Source organism: Giraffa tippelskirchi, chromosome 1 (assembly GCF_054371585.1).
Source record: "Giraffa tippelskirchi isolate mGirTip1 chromosome 1, T2T-mGirTip1v1.2.pri, whole genome shotgun sequence".
Lineage (NCBI taxonomy): Eukaryota > Metazoa > Chordata > Mammalia > Artiodactyla > Giraffidae > Giraffa > Giraffa tippelskirchi.
This window is the reverse complement of record NC_137275.1, coordinates 191020491-191042291: the sequence shown is the minus strand read 5'-3', so window position 1 is coordinate 191042291 and position 21801 is coordinate 191020491.

Sequence of the window (21801 nt, the reverse complement as noted above, 5' to 3'; positions counted from 1 at the left end):
AGCAGAGAAATAGGCTTTCAGTGAGTTTTTGAGTCAGAACCATTTTCTGACTCCAAAATAAATTGTGACAGGAAGTGCGATCCATGCCAAGCACCCTGTGTCGTGTCAAGTTAAAGCTTCAAATTTAAAGAGAATGGTAATAGTGTTTGCTGGCTAAGCAATCTGCTGCTTCCTTGCACAGGAAGCCGTGATATTGAATTCTCCAAAACCTTGACCCTCTTCCTCTTTCTCGCTTCTTGCTCACATCTTGGTTTTGGACTTCCCTGGTGGTACAGTGGATGAGAATCTGCCTGCCAATGCAGGGGACATGGGTTCGATCCCTGGTCCCAGAGGATTCCATGTGCCCTGGAGCAGCTGAGTCTCCACAACTACTGAGCCCACGTGCTGCAGCTACTGAAGCCTGCAAGCCCGAGAGCCTGTGCTCCGCAACAAGAAAAGCCACAACAATGAGAAACCTGTGCACTGCAACTAGAGAGTAGCCCCCACTCACCACAACTAGAGAAAGCCCGAGTGTAGCAACAAAGACCCAATGCAACCAAAAATAAAATAAATTTACTAATAATTTTTTAAAAAGATAATTAGAATGAGTGATGTTTAAAAAATAAACAAATCTTGGTTTTTCTTGGATTTCCCCTTGCTGTCTGGGTTTGGGGTCAAGAGATTTCTGGGAGACTGGTACAGTCAGAGTTAGATGCTACAGTTGGTAAACTGGCATAACCTTTCTGAGGAGTATTTGAGACCACAATGGGGTCATCACTGCAACTCTTTCTAGCTGTGTCTTTTGGTGGTAGGGGGCACTGAGAGCAAGGCCAGCAGCACCTCTGGTAGGGATGACAGGATCTTCGTGACCCAGGGATGGAACCCAGGTCTCCTGCATTGTAGGCAGGTTCTTTACCATTTGAGCTACAGGGAAGTCCTGGTAGGGATGAGGAAACCAAATTGCTTCTTGGAAGACCTCAGGTGCTATAAATCCTCACAGAAGCATACAGCAGAAAGGACTCTCCCTCCCTGCCTTGACATTTCTTGAAAGACTTGACTGTAGCTCATCCAGCCACCAAGAGAGACAGCTTCAAGTTCACAGTCCCAGAGCTGAAAAGCAGCATTTCATATATGCTTGCGTGTGTGTGTGTGTGTGTGTGTGTGTGTGTGTGTGTTCAGTTTCTCAGTGTATCTGATTCCTTTGTAATCCCATGGACTGTAGCCCACCAGGCTCCTCTGTCCATGGGATTTTACCAACAAGTATACTGGAATGAGTTGCCATTCCCTTCTCCAGGTGGTCTTCCTGACCCAGGGATTGAACCCTTGTCTCCTGCATTGGCAGGCAGATTCTTTACCACCAAGCCACCTGGGAAGCCCTTCATATGTGCTCACAGAAAACATTAAGATTGCCTTACCCAGACAAGCAGAAACTATCAATGGATTCGGAGAATGGTTTAAAAATAGTGCTTAACCTTATTAAGAAGAGACTGGAGATATTTGGACCACGTCTCCAAAGCTTTTAAATCAACATTATGGAAAGCAACTCCCACAAATCTTTCCAAAGGCAGATATATGGGTTGGCATTTTGACATAAAGAGGCGTTTGAGAATGCACTTATGTCTAACGGGTCCCAGATTATTAATTACCTTTTTGGTTGGAGTGAATTATTATATCTTTTTAATTTTATTTTTCAGCTGTGCTGGGTCTTCACTGCTGCACACAGGCTTTCTCCAGTTGCAGTGATCAGGGGCTACTCTCTAGTTTCAGGGCATGGACTTCTCATTGTGGTGGCTTCTTTTGTTGCAGAGCACAGCTCTAGAGCACAAGGGCTTCAGTAGTTGCAGCACGTGAGCTCAGTAGTTGAGGCGTGCATGAGCTTAGTTGCTCTGTGGCATGTGGAATCTTCCCGGACCAGGGATTGTACCAGGGTCCCTTGCATTGCAAGGCTGATTCTTAACCACTGGACCACCAGGGAAGTCTATGATTTGTAAAATAGAGAAATGAAGACAACTTCAATGGAAACAAATAGTAAAGAACCAGCCTCTCCCCTTCAACGTACAAGCCACCTTCACCACCACCATCACCACCCTGACAATAGATAGCTGGCGTTATCATGAATCCAGCACTAGGAAGTCTATTTACAAGTACGGTCTCATTAAGTATTATAGAAAAACTTACAAAGGCTATGCTATTATCATTTCCACTTTCAGATGAAAAAACATTTAAGATTCGAATGTTAATAACTGACCCAGCTCGTAAATCATGCAGCCAACCCTAACAGCCTTTGTAATTTTGAAGACCTTGTTTCATGACACTGAACTGCCTCTCCTTAATGAAAAGTAGTAGCTCTGAGAAGTGGGACCTTCCACTTTGCTTCCAACTAATGTTTCCCAGGCTGGATTTGACCTCTGGCTCTGCTAGTGTATTTTCGGCTTTCTCCATTCCACTGATGGACTCATATGGATCATATGGTCTTTCTTAAAGCATAAACCATGCACAAAACATGTCACTGAAGAAATACCAGACCAAGATAGAATCTTTAATTTTTCCCTTAAAAAATTTCTCTAGAAGAATGATAAATTGCACTACTTAGTTTAATGCTAAATTTTCTCCCCTTTACACAGTTGCTTCTGTGATCCATTCTTCTCCATTCTGGTCCTCTCTGTAGAGCCTAATAAGTTTACTTGAAACCTAGCAGTTTTGCAGCTTTCTTTTTGCTTATTACTTAGGAGCAACCGGCAGCTATTAATTCCTTACCTGTGAGCTATGTGGGCCACACATTTTTGTAACAACCTCAGGAGCCAGGAGTCCATCTTTACTTAGGTTCAGACATATTCTTTTCCAATTTGACATCAAATCATTAGAGGTGCAAATGAAAGAACAAAGTGCTTTGAGAGTGAATGAGGTGGAGGTGGGAAGGGGAAGTGGTTCCCTTGGGTGTCACAATCAGACTTTCCTAAATGGGTGCTCTGAACAGTGTAGCACAGAGGTTTTCAGTGGCATCTCTGTAAGTAGGTGATAGGGCTTCCCTGGTGGCTCAGTAGTAAAGAATCCACCTGCCAGTGCAGGAAACATGAGTTCGATCCCTGATCTGGGAAGATCCCACATGCCATAGTCATGTACGGATGGGAGAGTTGGAGCATAAAGAAAGCTGAGCACCAAACAATTGATGCTTTTGAACTGTGGCACTGGAGAAGACTCTTGAGAGTCTCTCGGACTGCAAGGAGATCAAAGCAGTCAATCCTAAAGGAAATCAACCCTGAATATTCATTGGAAGGACTGTTGCTGAAGCTGAAGCTTCAATACTTTGGCCACCTTATGCGAAGAGCCTACTCATTGGGAAAGACCCTGATGCTGGAAAAGACTGAGGGCAGGAAGAGAAGGGGGCAACAGAGGATGAGATGGTTATGTAGCATCACTGATTCAATGAGCATGAATCTGAGCAAATTCTGGGAGACAGTTTGAGGACAGAGGAGCTTGTTGTACTGGACTCCATGGGGTCACAAAGACCCAACTTAGTAACTATAAAATAACAAGTAGGTTATATATCCAGATATCCAGAGCAGGTGCAGAACAGGGCAAAGGTTGGACACAGAGTGAAGCTGATAGGATAATCTGTGAGCACTAGTGAGGCATTCCTTAGTGAGAGATGTCAGGGTAGGAGGTCCTGCCTTCCTGGGTGCAGGCTAAGAGTCAATGTTCTTTGGATGCTCACGTTACCATATACTCACTTGTACTCAAAGACTGGTGATGTCCAGAGCCACCTGGGTCAACCCCCTCAAAATGAGAGCTCTGCAAATTTTTCTATTGACTGGCCATTTTTTAGAAGAACTACAATTCCTTCCCTAAAGGTCTAAGAACTACAGAGAGTTAAGCTATAAACTGTTCTCCTGGATCCTTCATTTTTTAAAAAATTTGGAGTGTGTAATATCTGACAATTAGTTTTTTCCTCTTAGGATATTATTAAAAATTGATTTGTGTGTTCCTTCCTTTTTAGTATGTGTTTTCTGTTTCTGACCTAAAATTGCTGTGTTATTGTATATGTCTTGAGTAGGATTCATTTTTTGATCTTTTCAGCCTCTGGCAATATTGAAACTCCTTTGGCATTTCTGAATCTTTATAAGAACAAGATGTGAAGTTCTTGATTTCATTAAATCATTTAAGGACTAGGAATGACTACTTTTCTTAAAAAAAAAAAGAGTAAAAAGAATCAGAAATTACTCATATATAACACTGTTTGCATCAAAAATTTACTGACAAGTATGTATATATATATATGCATGCTTGCATGCTCAATTATGTCTGATTCTTTGTGACCCCATGGATTGTAGCCCACCAGGCTCTTCTGTCCATGACAGGTGGATTCTTTAGCACTGAGCCATCTGAGAAGCCATATGTGTGTGTGTGTGTGTGTGTATATATATATGTATATGTATATATATACACACAAACATATATATACTTATACACGATAAATATTATCACATATAATGTGTATATTATATTTTATTTAAGGAAGGAAGCCCCCATTTTTCAATATGAATATTATAATGTGAGATATAATTTATTATGTTATTTTAATATTTTACAATGTTATTTACTATATATAGTATAACTACAAATAATTTATTATTTGAACATATATAATATATACATATAATATGCTATAATATTATATCACATATGATATTACATATAATAAATATATGTAATATAATTACATAATATAAATAATAATAATAATATAAATAAATAATATAATAAAGAAGGACAGGGAAGCCTGGTGTGCTGCAATCCATGAGGTCACAAAGAGTTGGACATGACTTAGCAACTAAACAGCAACAATATATATGTATGTGTACATATACATGCATATACATAAAATGGGGATTTTCATCCTAAAAACCACTAGATGGATACTCTAGATTAGTGATTTCCACTTTTCAATTCCTGGACAGTTGATATGAACACCCAAGTAAAAATGACCAAGTGATTGACTAAGTCTAAGCAAATGGTATGATTTGTGGAAGAGATACATTTTTTAAATGTTTCCAGAGCCAAACAAATGAATACAACTAAAACCAACATTCAGAATCCTCCCCAAATACTACTTTGTCATGAGTTGACCACCTTCTCTCTCTTCTTCTTCCCCAGAACTGCTCCCATCCTACAGCTTGCTCTCGCAATAACTGCTTCTGCCCCAGACAGCTGCTTCTACCCTCTGTCCTCTGTCCGTTGCCAGTGATGGTATGAACCTTGCTCTAAGGCAGACCCTATGTGAAGTCAACTTTTAAGAACAATCAGAAATGACCTGACAGGACAATGATTCACACAAAGAACATTCTTTCCAGGTAGATTTCAAGTGCACCCTCTTTTGTAAACATTCCTCTTCACTGCAACTAGAAGTGCGAGTCTTCTGTTTCACAGCCCTGCGGCAAGTGGCTTTTATTTTCCTTATGGTATTTAGGATCAGTGAGGTCTTGAAGATCAGAGAGTAAATCATCTCTGACTACCACTTCCTGTGCCTCCCCTCTTCCATCCCAGCTAATAAAGAAATGGTTTTGAATGAATTAATGGAACAGAATGGAACAAAGTGTCAAGTTGATCAGCTTTATTTATCATGTGCTACCTGCATACCACTTTGGTGAAAAAAAATTTTTTTCTGCTGGATCTCATCATCAGTCACAATACAAGGAACTGGCCTTGTGATCTGATACTGTAATTTTTCCTCTCTGGAGAATATATTACAATTATCAAACTTAACTCTCCCTCTCCTTTCCCCTCCTCCTTCTCCTCTCCTTCCTCCTTTCCCTTTCTCATTAGGAATCCCAGATAAAATATACAGCAATAGATTACATTTTAATGTCAAATTACAAATAACTTTTGGGTGTAAGCCAAATATTGCATAAGACATACTTACACTAAACAGTATTTATTGTTTGGGCTTTCCAGGTGGCACTAGTGGAAAGAACTTGCTTGCCAACACAGGAGACATAAAAGACACAGGTTCAATCCCTGGGTTGGGGAGATCCCCTGGAGGAGGGCATGGCAACTCACTCCAGTATTCTTGCCTGGATAATTCCATGGACAGAGGAGCCTGGCGGGCTCCAGTCCATGGGGTCGCACAGAGTCAGAAACGACTGAAGCAACGTAGCATGCATGTACACATTTATTGTTTATCTGAAAATCAATTTAACTAAGCATCTTCTGTTTTTATTTGCTAAATCTGGCAAACATACCTCTTTCAATTTTTCTTAGTATCCACAAACAGAGGAAAAAGGGAAATTATGTGGAAATCCCACAGCCTTTGGCCCTATTATGAAAGTCCCAAACCTACCATATTCTACAAATTTCTGGGGAAAAAAAAACATACATTTTAAATAAAATTGGGCGTCAGTATCAGGGGTCACCCTTTCCTGAGACTGAGACCAGAGCTCATTGGCTCATCATGTGTCCAGATTTTAAGAGGAGGAAGTGTGGTCTAGGAGGAGAAGCCAGACAAGCATCATGTACTCTTAGGAGACCTATGTGTCACTCCACTTAGAGATTGTCAGTAGGAGAAATTCAGTAGGGGAACACTTTCCTTGCAGTTAGCTTTTTCCCAGGCACTCTGTGAGTCAGCATCAGCAAGAATTTGAAGGATTTAGAGATATGGTACAAGGGCCACCTTGAGGATGGAACTGAATTTTTTCTTTTTCCTTTCCCATTGCAGTAACAGCCTTGTCTTCAACAGGAGAAAAACCAAAACTCTCGGCAGCACCAAGTTTTCTTATTTTAAAACAATGTGCATTTTAAAAAGTTTTTTAAATTAATTTATTTTTAATTGAAGGAAAATTGTATTAAATTCTAGTTTGATTCTGTCATATATCAATATGAATTAGCCATAGGTATACATTAAAAAAAAAAAAAGATTGTTAAAAGATGTGCAGTTTTAGAATGCTGTCTAACTTTGATCAGCTAGGGAGCAACATTTTCTTTCTATGAAGCAGAGAGAGCAGAAAGGAGCCACGGAGTCCAAGGCTACCAGTTCGCCACTTCTGCTCACTGGCTGTGTGATCCACAACAGACCACTCAGCATCTCTGATCCCTGAAACTCAGGGCATATGAAATTCTTCAGATTTTTTCCTGGTTGCAGTCCTAGGAGTCTGAAATGATCCGGAAACATTAGCAGCCGGTCTCCATGAAATTCTCCCTTCCAAAATGCTAGATTCACAGTTTGTCCTATCTCATTCTGTGCCTCTCCCCTTCACGCTGTATAGTCAACAGTCAGGGAAAATTTGGTCAGTGGAAAGCCCTAAAATAGCAACAGCCAAAAAGTCGACACAGAGCCCGCTCGGCTCCACTGTGCCCAGATCCTGCCAAATACTTGTCATCAAGTCACCAGCGTGACATGGGAAGGGACCAATGTTCAGGCGGCGGTGGCCCAGACTTGTGACTTGTGTCATTAACCTCCCCAGAGGGCCTGAGCCAACAAGGAAGTTGCTCAGAGAATCCCTAGAAAATCAAGATACCTGCTAAAGCAAAAATGCCCATTGGGACAGCAGCAAGTGAATTACCTGGGTCCTGACTGGGCTGAGAGCTGAATCCATGCCTGGCCATGCATTCTGCATCCTGACCCCAGAAACCCTTGGTTCCTATGGTAACCGAGAGGGCTCTTTGAAAGAACTCTGGGACTGGGCAGTTTTATCAATTGTGTGCCTGGTACTCAGTCCTGGGTGCCACCCTATTTCTACAGGGAGGAGGGCTTCTGGTGCCCCCAGACTCCAAACTTTCAAAAACCACTGTAATATGCTCTGCATTTTGGCCACTGACATCATTTACTAAATGTAGAATGGTCTAAATGCTTACTAGGTGACTAACTCAAGACCAAAGTGATTTCTGGTTATTGGTATCCAGCAACTGAAGTTCTATAGTCATCATTCCCAGCTTTATCAATAGTTAGACAACCCCCTGGAAATAAAGGTGCCTATTTAGCTCTATAGGCACTGTGGATGGTGACTGCAGCTATGAAATCAGATGACGTTTGCTTCTTGGCAGGAAATCTATGACAAACGTAGACAGTGTGTTGAAAAGCAGAGACATTACTCTACAGAGAAAGATCCATAGTCAAGGCTATGGTCTTCCCAGTGGTCACATATGGTTGTGAGAGCTCGACCGTGAAGAAAGCAGAGCACCAAAGAATTGATGCCTTCAAACTGTGTTGCTGGAGAAGACTCGTGAGAGTCCCTTGGACAGCAAGAAGATGAAACCAGTCAATCTGAAGGGAGATCAACCCTGAATATTCATTGGAAGGACTGATTCTGAAGCTGAAACTCCAGTATTTTGGTCATCTGATGCCAACAGCTGGATCATTGGAAAAGACCCCAATGCTGGGAAAGATTGAGGGCAGAAGGGGAACACGGCATCAGATGATAAGATGGCTGGATGGCATCACCAATGCAATGGACATGAACTTGGGCAAACTCCAGGAGATGGTGAGGAACAGAGAGGCCTGGTATGCTGCAGTCCACGGGATTGCAAAGACTCAGACACGACTGGGCGACTGAACAACAACAACATTTAGCTCTATATTATGGTGGTTTGCACATTCTTCTGAATTCAGTTTGAACAGAGTTCTCATGGAATAATTATCCTTTAAAATATTGATTTTTATATATTACCTTAAATTCTTTGTATTGCATATCTTGAAGCTGATCTTACACATACAGCTGTTTCCTAGCACTGAAAAGCAGAATGTGAAATGCTCGGAAATGTGAGTTGTAATTTCCATTAGGAGATAAAAAAAAATTCATGTCCTGGGAGATAAACCATCTGCAATGTAAATCACAAGGTTGCTACATTTGGAAAGCCGTGCTGTGTAATTTCAGGAAAAGGAGGAAAATAATGTAGCTTTTTCTCATGAAGCTTGCAGTTAACAGGGACTTTCACTTAGTTATTTTAAGTCTACTAACATATATCAAGTACCTGTGATCTGCTGGACTTCACACCAGGCATTGGAGGTTTACACATAAATAAATCATTAAAATGCAGTGCATTAAGTGAAAGAATTGCGTACTGTGCTGTGAAAACAGTAGCAGTACTTAATCCAGGAAGTGATTCTATTGAGAACTTAATCCTTTGAAGTAATGTTAAAACCTCTGTTTAAAAGAGAAAACTAAGGCAGAGAAATTCATGTGGACACTCCTTAAAAAGAGCAGAGAGTATACTAGAATTCATATGGAGACTAAATCCACACTCTTGGCAATGTCTCAGTACCAGATCTTTCCCAATTTCCACCAAAAAATTGTCAATGCCATCAACTTAATCTTTTTTTTAACAGTGAAAATAAATTTCTCCCAGCAAGCAGACTATAACAGTAAAAACAAATTGCTTGTCAACAAAATTTCTCTTCTGTTAGCTTTCTCATTTTAATAGGATACTCCAGATTGAAAAATCTCACTCATCAAGAAAATATGGTTGGAACATCTAATAATATTAGCTTTTCTCTATTTTGAATTGTGGTACTGGAGAAGACTGCCAAGAGTCCCTTGGACAACAAGGAGATCAAACCAGTCAATCCTAAAGGAAGTCAACCCTAAATATTCATTGGAAGGACTGACGCTGAAGCTGAAGCTCCAATAGTTTGGCCACCTGAGGTAAAGAGCTGACTTATTGGAAAAGACCCTGATGCTGGAAAAGACTGAAGGCAAAGGAGATGGGGAAAACAGAGGATGAGATTGTTAGATAGCATCACCAACTTAATGGACATGAATTTGAGCAAACTTTGGGAGATAGTGAAGGACATGGAATCCGGCATGCTGCAGTCCATTGGGTGGCAAAGAGTCGGACAAAACATAGTGACTGAACAACAATAACACAGTCCATCGATACATGTAAAATCCTCTAATTTTTCCTCACCTCTGGAAACACCAGGCTTGGAACTGAACATGAGAAAGGTTAAACTCTGATCTCTGAGAAAGCGGACCATTGACACAATGTAAAGAACAAGACCTCACGTTGAGGTAATATTAATACATTGTGTCAGATATTAGAGTCTTTAGGCAAAAATCCCTCACATCAAAAAACAGGCTGAGTAAGAGGACTTTTGTAACTTGGCATAATCTAAAATTTCATGGCCAAGAATATGAGTGTGATAGGTGGGGGAAAATTGGAGAAGTTCCTTCCATACCTTTGTGAACCAGGGGATGATTGAGAAGGATGGCAAATAAAATCCCAGAAAGTGATGAGTGCCTTGAAGCTAGGATGTATCTTGATCTACAGCCCTGAGCAAAGAATAAGGTTTGTAAGAATTGGAAACCTGTGTTGTATACACATTGATGCTCTGAGATTCACAAGGGAATTAACACACATAAATTACAAAGAGTAGGCTGAATTTATGTGTGAAAGGTGATTTGAGTACTAGTGTTGGAAACACCACAATTTGAGGGGGAAGAACTTCTAACTGGATGCAGAGCAACTGTGTCTAAACTAAAGAAAAACACTCTTAGTAACTCTAGAAACTATCAAATGTTTCCAATTTTGCCAACGGTGAAGGGAGACTTGGTGTCTAAAAGTTTTAACTGGCAAACCCTTGGATTACAAATGAGGTTATTAACCTCTGGCAATCACTGATCTTTTTACAGCTTATAGTTTTGGTTTTCAAGAATTGCATATGGCTGGAACCATACAGTACACAGCCCTTTCAGATCAGCTTCTTTCACTAAGAAATGTACATTTGAGATTCCTCGTGGGGAGCCACGATAGGCATTACTGACAAAATGGAGGCACGGCCCCAACCCCCTCTCCTCATCCTGCAGGCACGGTCCCGGGATGAAGGAGTTAGGTCTTTGTGATTCTGACTTGTCCTTTCCTTCCTCCGGTTGAGTTGGCTGGAAAGAATGTTATAATCCATAAAGTTAACTATTGACATTTGTTCAAGGATCTTTACAAAGAATGCTCCAGGATGAGCACATAGGCTGCAGCCTGAGGCCATGGGAAACACTGTTATCTGAAACCTGCCTGTAAGGGGAATGTTTATGGCAAAAGAAGTTTGCTGAGTTTAGGGGTTAGGAATAATTAAGAATAGTTAGAAGCTAAAAGTTTAAGGTATGTTGTAGTGTTGGCATATTTTACTATAGCTTATGGAAACTAGGTATTTTAGAGATACTAATAGCTAAAAGCCTTTTTAGGAGATGATGAGCTTAAGTTACTAGGGGATAGCAGGATTTAAAGAGATACAAAATAAACTGAGGAATGTATTATACAGCCTAGAGACAAACTTGAGTTACAATGTTATCACAAGGACACTTACGAGGGAACTCTGAAGGACAACAATGATTTATGGAAACAGTAAATATGGGTGAGGGGAAACTGAAGATGTCATACCTCTGACCTAATGTTTTTGTAAAAGTATAAAAGAAAACCTGATGCTTAAAATAAACATGCAGCCCAGTGCTTTGAGCGAGAGACTGCATCGTTTTCGTTCGCCAACCCCGTTCATCCCTTCAGGGAGAGTCCCTGGCTGCCGGAGCTGGACTCCGGCAATTCCTCTTTGTCTTATTGGAAATGACAACCCACTCCAGTATCTTGCCTGGAAAATTCCATGGACAGAGGAACCTGGTGGGCTATAGTCCGTGGGGTTGCAAAGAGTCGGGCATGACTGAGCACATATGCAAGCAGGCAGGCATGTGTTTTATTGGTTAATAGCTTATTTCTTTTCTAGTGCTGAATAACATTCCATTGTCTGGATGCACCACAGTTTGTTTATTCATATACCTATTGAAGGACATATTGGTTGTTTCCAAGTTTTGGCAATTATGAATAAAGCTGCTATAAACATTTGTGCACAGGTTTTTGTGTGGGCATAAGTTTTCAACTCATTTGAGCACATACTGAGGGGTGCAATTGCTGAATTGTGTGGTAAGAGTATGTTTAGTTTTGTAAGAAACTGTCAAGCTGTCTTCCAAAGGGACTCTACCATTTTTCATCCCCTCCAGCAATGAATGAGAGTTCCTGTGTTTTCATACTCATTGCAGCATTTAGTGTTGTCAGTGTTTTGGATCTTCACCGTTCTAAGTGTGAATATCTTATTATTGTTTGAATTTGCCATTCCCTAGTGACTTGACCACCTGATGTGAAGAGCCAACTCATTAGAAAAGACCCTGATGCTGGGAAAGATTGAAAGCAGGAGGAGAAGGGAATGACAACGGATGAGATGTTTGGATGGCATCATCAACTCAAAAGACATGAGTTTGAGCAAGTTCCAGGAGATGCTGAAGGACAGGGAAGCCTGGTGTGCTGCAGTCCATGGTGTCACAAAGAGTCAGACATGACTGAGTGACTGGACAACAACAACGATGACATATGATGTTGAGCATCTCTTCAAATGCTTATTTGCCATGTGTATATACTCTTTGGTGATGTGTCTCCTCAGATCTTTTGGGCATTTTTAACTGGTCATTTATTTTATTTTGAGTTTTAAGAGTTTTTAATATATTTTGGATATGGGCCCTTTTTCTGATAAATGTTTTGCAAATATTATGTCCAATCTGTGGCTTGTCTTTTCATTCTCTTAAACGTGTCTTCGGCAGAGCAGGAGATTTTAATTTTAATGAAATTCATACTATTAATTTTTCTTTCATAGATTGTCCTGATGGTGTTATATTAAAAGGTCAAAGATGGCTCTAATATTTGGCATAAAATAGCCCAATGTTGTTACTTTTTCACATCAGGTTAGGACCACTAGCTCAAAGCTCACTGGTACCAAACTCAGATTCTTGTGAGTCCAGATGCTTTACCTATAATCCAAATCAACATTCTTAGCTATTGAGAGTTTACCTACTTTGCATACTCTGTGAAACTGCATTGACACCTGCCAACAAGGAGCAGTGACCCCACAAGAGACTGACCCAGACTTGCCTGTGAGTGTCCAGGAGTCTCCAGCAGAGGTGTGGGTTGGTGGTGGCCTGCTGCAGGGTTGGGGGCACTGAGTATAGTGGTACATACATGGGACCTTTTGAGGGCGGTCTCCATTATCTTCATTACCTCCACCATAGTTTGGCCCCAGGTAAATAGCAGGGAGGGAACACAGCTACACCCATCAACAGAAAATTGGATTAAAGATTTACTGAGTCTGGCCCCACCCATCAGAACAAGACCCAATTTCCCCCTCAGTTGGTCTCTCCCATCAGGAAGCTTCTTATCCTTCTCCATCAGAAGGCAAACAGACTGAAAACCCAATCACAGAAAACTAACCAATCTGATCACATGGACCACAGCCTTGTCTAACTCAGTGAAACTATGAGCCATGCCCTGTAGGGCCACCCAAGATGAACGGGTCATGGTGGAGAGTTCTGACAAAATGTGGTCCGCTGGAGAAGGGAATGGCAAACCACTTCAGTATTCTTGCCTTGAGAACCCCATGAACAGTATGAAAAGGCAAAAAGATAGGACACTGAAAGATGAACTCCCCAGCTCGGTAGGTGCCCAATATGCTACTGGAGATCAGTGGAGAAATAACTCCAGAAAGAATGAAGAAATGGAGTCAAAGCAAAAACAACACCCAGTTGTGGATGTGATTCGTGATGGAAGCAAAGTCTGATGCTTTAAAGAGCAATATTGCATAGGAACCTGGAAAGTTAAGTCCATAAATCAAGGCAAATTGGAAGTGATCAAACAGGAGATGGCAGGAGTGAACATAGACATTTTAGGAATCAGCGAACTAAAATGGACAGGAATGGGTGAATTTAACTTAGATGACCATTATATCTACTACTGTAGCAAGAATCCTTTAGAAGAAATGGAGTAGCCATCATAGTCAGCAAAAGAGTCCAAAATGCAGTACTTCTGTGCAATCTCAAAAATGACAGAATGATCTCTGTTCATTTCCAAGGCAAACCATTCAATATTTTGGTAACCCAAGTCTATGCCCTGACCAGTAATGCTGAAGAAGCTGAAGTTGAATGGTTCTATGAAGACCTACAAGACCTTCTAGAACTAACAACCAAAAAAGATCTTTTCATTATAGGGGACTGGAATGCAAAAGCAGGAAGTCAAGAAACACCTGGATTAACAGGCAAGTTTGGCCTTGGAGTACAGAGTGAAGTAGGGCAAAGGCAAATAGAGTTTTGCCAAGAGAACGCACTGGTCATAGCAAACACCCTCTTCCAACAACACAAGAGAAGACTCTACACATGGACATCATCAGATGGTCAACACTGAAATCAGATTGATTATATTCTTTTCAGCCAAAGGTGGAGAAGCTCTATACAGTCAGCAAAAACAAGACCAGGAGCTGACTGGGCTCAGACCATGAACTCCTTATTGCCAAATTCAGACTTAAATTGAAGAAAGTAGAGAAAACCAGTAGGCTATGCAGGTATAATCTAACTCAAATCCCTTACGATTATACAGTGACAGTGAGAAATAGATTTAAGGGACTAGTTCTGATAGACAGAGTGCCCGGACAACTATGGACAGAGGTTCATGACATTGTACAGGAGACAGGGATCAAGACCATCCCCAAGAAAAAGAAATGCAAAAAAGCAAAATGGCTGTCTGAGGAGGCCTTACAAATAGCTGTGAAAAGAAGAGACGGGAAAAGTAAAGGAGAAAAGGAAAGATATCCCCATTTGAATGCAGAATTCCAAAGAATAGCAAGGAGAGATAAGAAAGCCTTCCTCAGCGATCAGTGCAAAGAAATAGAGGAAAACAATAGACTGGGAAAGACTAGAGATCTCTTCAAGAAAATTAGAGATACCAAGGGAACAATTCATGCAAAGATAGGCTCAATAAAGGACAGAAATGGTATGGACCTAACAGAGGCAGAAGACATTAAGAAGAGGTGGCAAGAATACACAGAAGAACTATACAGAAAAGATCTTAATGACCCAGATAACCATGATGGTGTGATCACTCACGTAGAGTCAGACATCCTGGAATGTGAAGTCAAGTGGGCCTTAGGAAGCATCACTACAAACAAAACTAGTGGAGGTGACAGAATTCCAGTTGAGCTATTTCAAATCCTGAAAGATGATGTTGTGAAAGTGCTGCACTCAATATGCCAGCAAATTTGGAAAACTCAGCAGTGACCACAGGACTGGAAAAGATCAGTTTTCATTCCAATCCCTAAGAAAGGCAATGCCAAAGAATGCTCAAACTACCGCACAATTGCACTCATCTCACATGCTAGTAAAGTAATGCTCAAAATTCTCCAAGCCAGGCTTCAGCAATACGTGATCTGTGAACCTCCAGATGTTCAAGCTGGTTTTAGAAAAGGCAGAGGAACCAGAGATCAAATTGCCAACATCTGCTGGATCATTGAAAAAGCAAGAGAGTTCCAGGAAAACATCTATTTCTACTTTATTGACTATGCCAAAGCCTTTGACTGCATGGATCATAATAAACTGTGGAAAATTCTGAAAGAGATGGGAATACCAGACCATCTGACCTGTCTCTTGAGAAATCAGTATGCAGGTCAGGAAGCAATAGTTAGAACTGGACATGGAGCAACAGACTGGTTCCACGTCAGGAAAGGAATACGTCAAGGCTGTATATTGTCACCCTGCTTATTTAACTTATATGCAGAGTACATCATGAGAAATGCTGGGCTGGAGGAAGCACAAGCTGGAAGCAAGATTGCTGGGAGAAATATCAATAACCTCAGATATGCAGATGACACCACCCTTATGACAGAAAGTGAAGAAGAACTAAAGAGCCCCTTGATGAAAGTGAAAGAGGAGAGTGAAAAAGTTGGCTTAAAGCTCAACATTCAGAAAACAAAGATCATGGCATCTGGTCCCATCACTTCATGGCAAATAGATGGAGAAACAGTGGAAACAGTGTCTGGCTTTATTTTTGGGGAGTCCAAAATCACTGCAGATGGTGACTGCAGCCATGAAATTAAAAGACGCTTACTTCTTGGAAGAAGAGTTATGACCAATCTAGACAGCATATTAAAAAGCAGAGACATTACTTTGCCAACAAAAGTCCATCTAGTCAAGGCTATGGTTTTTCTAGTAGTCGTGTATGGATGTGAGAGTTGGACTATAAAGAAAGCTCAGCACTGAAGAATTGATGGTTTTGAACTGTGGTGTTGGAGAAGACTTTTGAGAGTCCTTTGGACTGCAAGGAGATCCAACCAGTCCATCCTAAAGAAATCAGTCCTGAATATTCATTAGAAGGAGTGATGTTGAAGCTGAAATGCAAATACTTTGGCCATGTGATGTGAAGAACTGGTCATAGCAAACACCCTCTTCCAACAACACAAGAGAAGACTCTACACATGGACATCACCAGATGGTCAACACCAAAATCAGATTGATTATATTCTTTGCAGCCAAAGGTGGAGAAGCTCTATACAGTCAGCCAAAACAAGACCGGGAGGTGACCCTGATGCTGGGAATGATTGAAGGTGGGTGGAGAATGGGACGACAGAGGATGAGATGGTTGGAATGCACCACCGACTCAATGGACATGAGTTTGAGTAAACTCCGGGAGTTGGTGATGGACAGGGAGGCCTGGCGTGCTGCAGTCCATGGGGTCACAACGAGTTGGACATGACTGAGCGACTGAACTGAACTGAACCTTAAATATTTACTTAGTTATTTGGCTGAGCCAGATCTTAGTTGCGGCATGCAGGATCATTAGTTGCAGCATGTAGGATCTACTTCCCTAACTAGGGATAGAATCCAGGCCCTCTGCATTAGAAGTGTGGAGTTTGGGCAACTGGACCACCAAGAAAGTCCCACCTGCTAACCTTAAAAAAGAAAACCCTTGTAGCCATAAAAGATCAGACACTGCTACTTCACGTCGGAGCTCTCTGAGCCAGAGATGCCTTACCTTGCTGCTGACCAACATTGCCCAAACTCATAGCCCTTTTAAGACATCCCCTTCTTCCCCAGGAGACCCCTCTCCCCTACTCCCTTTCTGGATGATGGCCTTGTGCCACTGAAAAGTCCCTTCTTGGGAAAGACTTCCTCTCTCCTGCAACCCTGGCCAATAAGTTGGTCATATGTTGCTGCTTCTCATAGCCATGTCTCTTCCTTAAATAAGTAAGTAAGTGTTAGTCGCTCAGTCGTGCCCAACTCTTTGTGACCCCAAGGACTGCAGCCCACCAGGCTCTTCTGTCCATGAGATTTTCCAGGCAAGGATACTGGAGTGGCTTGCCATTTCCTTCTCCAGGTGATCTTCCCAACCCAGGGATCGAAGCCGGGTCTCCTGCGCTGCAGGCAGATTCTTTACCAACTGAGCTACAAGGGAAGCCCAAATCCTGAAATTGGCTTCCCAGGTGGCACTAGTGGTAAAGGACCCACCTGCCAATGCAGGAGATGTAAGAGACGTGAGTTTAATCCCTGGCTCAGGAAGAGCCCTTGGAGGAGGGTATGGCAGCCCACTCCAGTATTCTTGCCTGGAGAATTCCACGGAGAGAGGAGAGTGGTGGGCTACAATCCATAGGGTTGCAAAGAGTCAGACATGACTGATCGACTAACACACATACTTCTTACCCTAAAACTCATTGCCAAACGCAAAGTCATCTAGATTGTCTCCTACATAATCTTCTAGAAGTTTATAAGTTTGCATTTTACATTTAAGTATATGATCTATTTTGAGTTAACCCTTGTAAAAGTTGTAGGTAGGCTCTGGGTGTAGACTAATTTTTTGTATGTCGGTGTCCAGTTGTTCTAGCACTATTTGTTAAAAAAGACCACACTTTCTGCATGAAATTGTGTTTACATCTTTGTCAAATATCAGTTGACTGTGTGGGTGCTTTTTCTGGGCTCTATCTTCTGTTCCATTTCCACAAATACCATACTGCCTTGGTTATTGTGGGGCTTCCCTGGTGGCTCAGTGGTAAAGAATCTGCCTGCCAATGCAGGAGACGAAAGAGACTCAGGCTCAATCCCTGGGTTGGAAAGATCCCCTGGAGAAGAAATGGCCACTCACTCCAGTATCTTGCCTTGGAAATCCCATGGACAGAGAAACCTGGCAAGAGTTGAAAGAGAGTTGGACACAACTGAGCACACATGAGCCTGAGCTTGGTCATGGTAGCTTTATAGTAAGTCTTGAAGTCCAGTATTGTCAATGCTGTGGCTTTGCTCTTTAGTATTTTGTTGATTCTTCTGGGTCTCTTGTCTCTCCATATAAACTTTGCAATCAGTTTGTCAACATCCACAAAATAACTTTTTGGGATTGAAGTACACGCCAATATCTCTCATTACATTGTTTACCAACCAATTACTCTAGTTAGATCTAATAGTTTTCCAGTTAATTCTCAGGTTTTCCTCTTTCCTTTCTAATAGTAATATCTCTTTATCCGCACCCCCCCCCCACCAATTTCTCTGTATTGGTTAGCTCTCTCGAAACAATTAACAATTGCATTTGTAGTCATCCTTACTTTATTTCTCTATTTGATAATAATGTGTTGACTGTTTTACCTTTAAGTTTGACTTGACTGTTGCTTTTATACAGATTTTTGAAATCCTACTTTGCAGGTAAGTCTTTCAAAGCTTTTTGTTGACATCATCTAATTGATGTTGTGTTTTATTGAGTCCTGCTTCCGCATCCCTCAAAAAGACTGATTTATTTACCTTGTCATGTTAATACAATCATATATGTCAACTTATTATTTCTCAATCTTGAACTCCCCTTGAATTCCTGATTTAAGCCTTTCTTGAATTTATCTGTGGAATTCTTATTTTATTATATCCAGGACTTAACTTGCTAATGTTTTATTTAATATTTTTACACTTAGATTCATAAGTAAAATTGGATATGATTTTATTTTTTAAAAAGTAATCTTTGTTTTTCTCTATATGTTCCAGAAGTTTAAACAACATATGAATTATCTCTTTCTTGACAGTTTAAAAAATGCTATCTATAAAACTGTCTGGGCTTGATGCTTTTTTAGAGTCATTCTCTGATAAAACTCTTCCAATTTATTCTCTTGGGCTTCTATTCAGGATTTTAAAACATGGGTTGGTACTCAACTTTGGGCATTTGTATTTTCTGAAAAGATTACCCATTTCAATGTTATTTTCAAATGTTTAAATATGGAGTTGTATATAGATTATGTCATAGCTAGGAAAATCACCTATGATCTCTTTTATATCACTTTCTATTGTTATGTTATCTTTCTCTTTTCTTGATTAGATTTCTCAAGAACCAGTTTTTGCCCTTGTTTTATGTCAAATAAATTTTATTAATTTTTCTTTTTATATTCATCATCAATTCTTTCTTCCTGTTTAACTTATTTCATTCATTTTGGTATCTTAAGTTAAATGCTCAGTTTACTAACATTCATTAGTTTGTAGAAAAGCCCTGAAAGTTATAAAATGTCTTCTAATACAACTCATCCATAGCACTTGAGTTTTCATATATAGTATTCTCTTTGTTATTAATTTTTTTTAAAGCACATGAAGGAAGTGCATACTTTGTAGACAAGTGAGAAGAGTAAATGTAAAATACAAACAAATCACTCATACTTCCACTTGATATAATATCTGTTATTCAGTTTTTACAACAAAATTTGTTTAAATGCTTATATGTCAAAACCTGTAATGAACAAGGTTAAGAGGGCCAACTGGGAGAAAATGTCTGTAAGGAAGTTTAATATTCTTCTTGAGAAATCAGCTTTTGTAAAGTTTTAAGAAAACATGAAAAAAAAAGAAAACATGGAAGGGTATGCAAGGGTGTCTGATCAGGCCCCTAAAAAAAGATAAAGTTGTAGTGATCTAAAACACATTTAAAAAAAATCAGTTTCATCTAGTAAACAAAGAAGTGCAAATTAAAACCACAGAAAAAATTCTTTTGCTTATAAATTAGCAAATTTTCCCCTTCAGTTATAATCTTCAAAGTTGACAGAGTGATGAGGAAAATTGACTCTCTCATCATCTTTTGGCAAAAACTGAAATAAGTTTAAAAAACCTTAAAAATGGATATATCCTGAAAAAAAAGCCATAACTACCAGTGTGCCAAAGATTTAGCTACAGAGATGTTTAGTGCAACTGGAAATCATATACAACCTGAATGCTAAACAAATGGGGATGGGCTGAATTAAATTATGATAAATTAATTATGAATTAATTATGGTAAATTAATTAATTTTATAGCCATTAAAAATGAGGTTACAGATAATATTTATGGAAAAGGAAGGACTGTCATAACATATTGATACATAAAATGCAGGTTATAGTTGTATTTATTGCATGATCTCATTTTGGAAATATGAAGATAGGCGACATACAATTTTATCATATATTGATATATATGGTATGTATAATATATACTAATTTATCATATATCAATATTTAAGTTTGTATATCCACAACCACAGGCTTTCCAGATGGCGCCCGTGGTAAAGAACCTGCCTGCCAATGCAGGAGATGTGAGAGACCTGGGGTCGATCCCTGGGTCGGGAAGATCCCCTGGAGGAGGGCACGGCAGCCCACTCCAATATTCTTGCCTGGAGAATCCCATAGACAGAGGAGCTTGGCAGGCTACAGTCCAGAGTTGGACACGACTGAGTGACTTAGCTTTCATGCACACATCCACAACCACAATCAAAATACTGACGCTTCACCACAAAGATCCCTCATGCGACTCTTTCATGACAACACCCACCTCCCTCCTGCCACTCTTTAGATGCACCCTGAAAACTGCTTCTCTGTTCTACATTTCTAAAATTTTGTCATCTCAAAAATGTTATATAAATGGAATCATAGAGTATGTAACTTTTTGGATTGGTTTCTTTTTTCCCCTCAGCATGATTCCCAGGAGATTTTCCTAGTTTCTGTGTATATCAATAGTTCATTCCTTTTACTACTGGGTAGTATTTTATGGTATGGATGTACCATGGTTTGTTTAAAAATTTACCTGTTGGAGGACATCTGGGTGGATTCCAGTTTGGGGCCATAATGACTCAAATGTCTGTGTACAGATTATTTGGATAGACATCATTTTTCATTTCTCTGGGCTAAATGTCCAAGACTGTCATTGCTGGGTCATATGGTAATTGCATTTTTAGTTTTGTGAGAAACTGCCAAACTGTTTTTCAGATTGGCTGTACCACTGTCCATTCCCACCAGCAATGTGAATGATTTTTCTTCTCCATACTCTCAGAGGCATTTGGTGTTGTCACTATTTTTTATTTCAGCCATTCTGAGAGTATGCAGTGATAGCTCATTGCAGTCTTTTTTTCTTCTTCCAGTTTTATTGTGATGTTGACACACAGAGCTATGTAAGTAAAAGGTATACTGCACAATGATTTGACTTACATACATCATCCAGTGATAACCACAATAAGCTTAGTGGACATACATCATCTCAGATAGATATAAAACTAAAGAAATAGAATTTCTTTCCCTTGTGATGAGAGCTCTTATAATTTACTCTGTTAATGACTTTCATATACATCATATAGCACTGTTAGTTGTGTTTATCATCTTGTGTGTTACATCCCTATACTTATTTATCTTATAACTGGAACTTTGCACCTTTTGGCCACTTTCATCCAATTACCCTTCCCACTGCCCCCCACCTCTGGTAACCACAAATCTGATCTTTTGCTATGAGTTTATTTGTTCTACAACACTAAGTTTGTCCCTATTATACAACATAGTGATTTGATATTTCTGTAAGTTTCAAAATGATTACATGCTGTTTACCATTCATTATAGTCTTGATTTGCACTTTGTGTTGTCTAGTAATGTTGGATATCATTTCATCCATCTATCCTCTTTAGCCTTCATGAGTTTTGCCTATTTTCTTTTTTTTAAATTTATTTATTTATATACTTTACAATATTGTATTGGTTCACAACTTAGCAACTGAACAACAAGTTTGCAA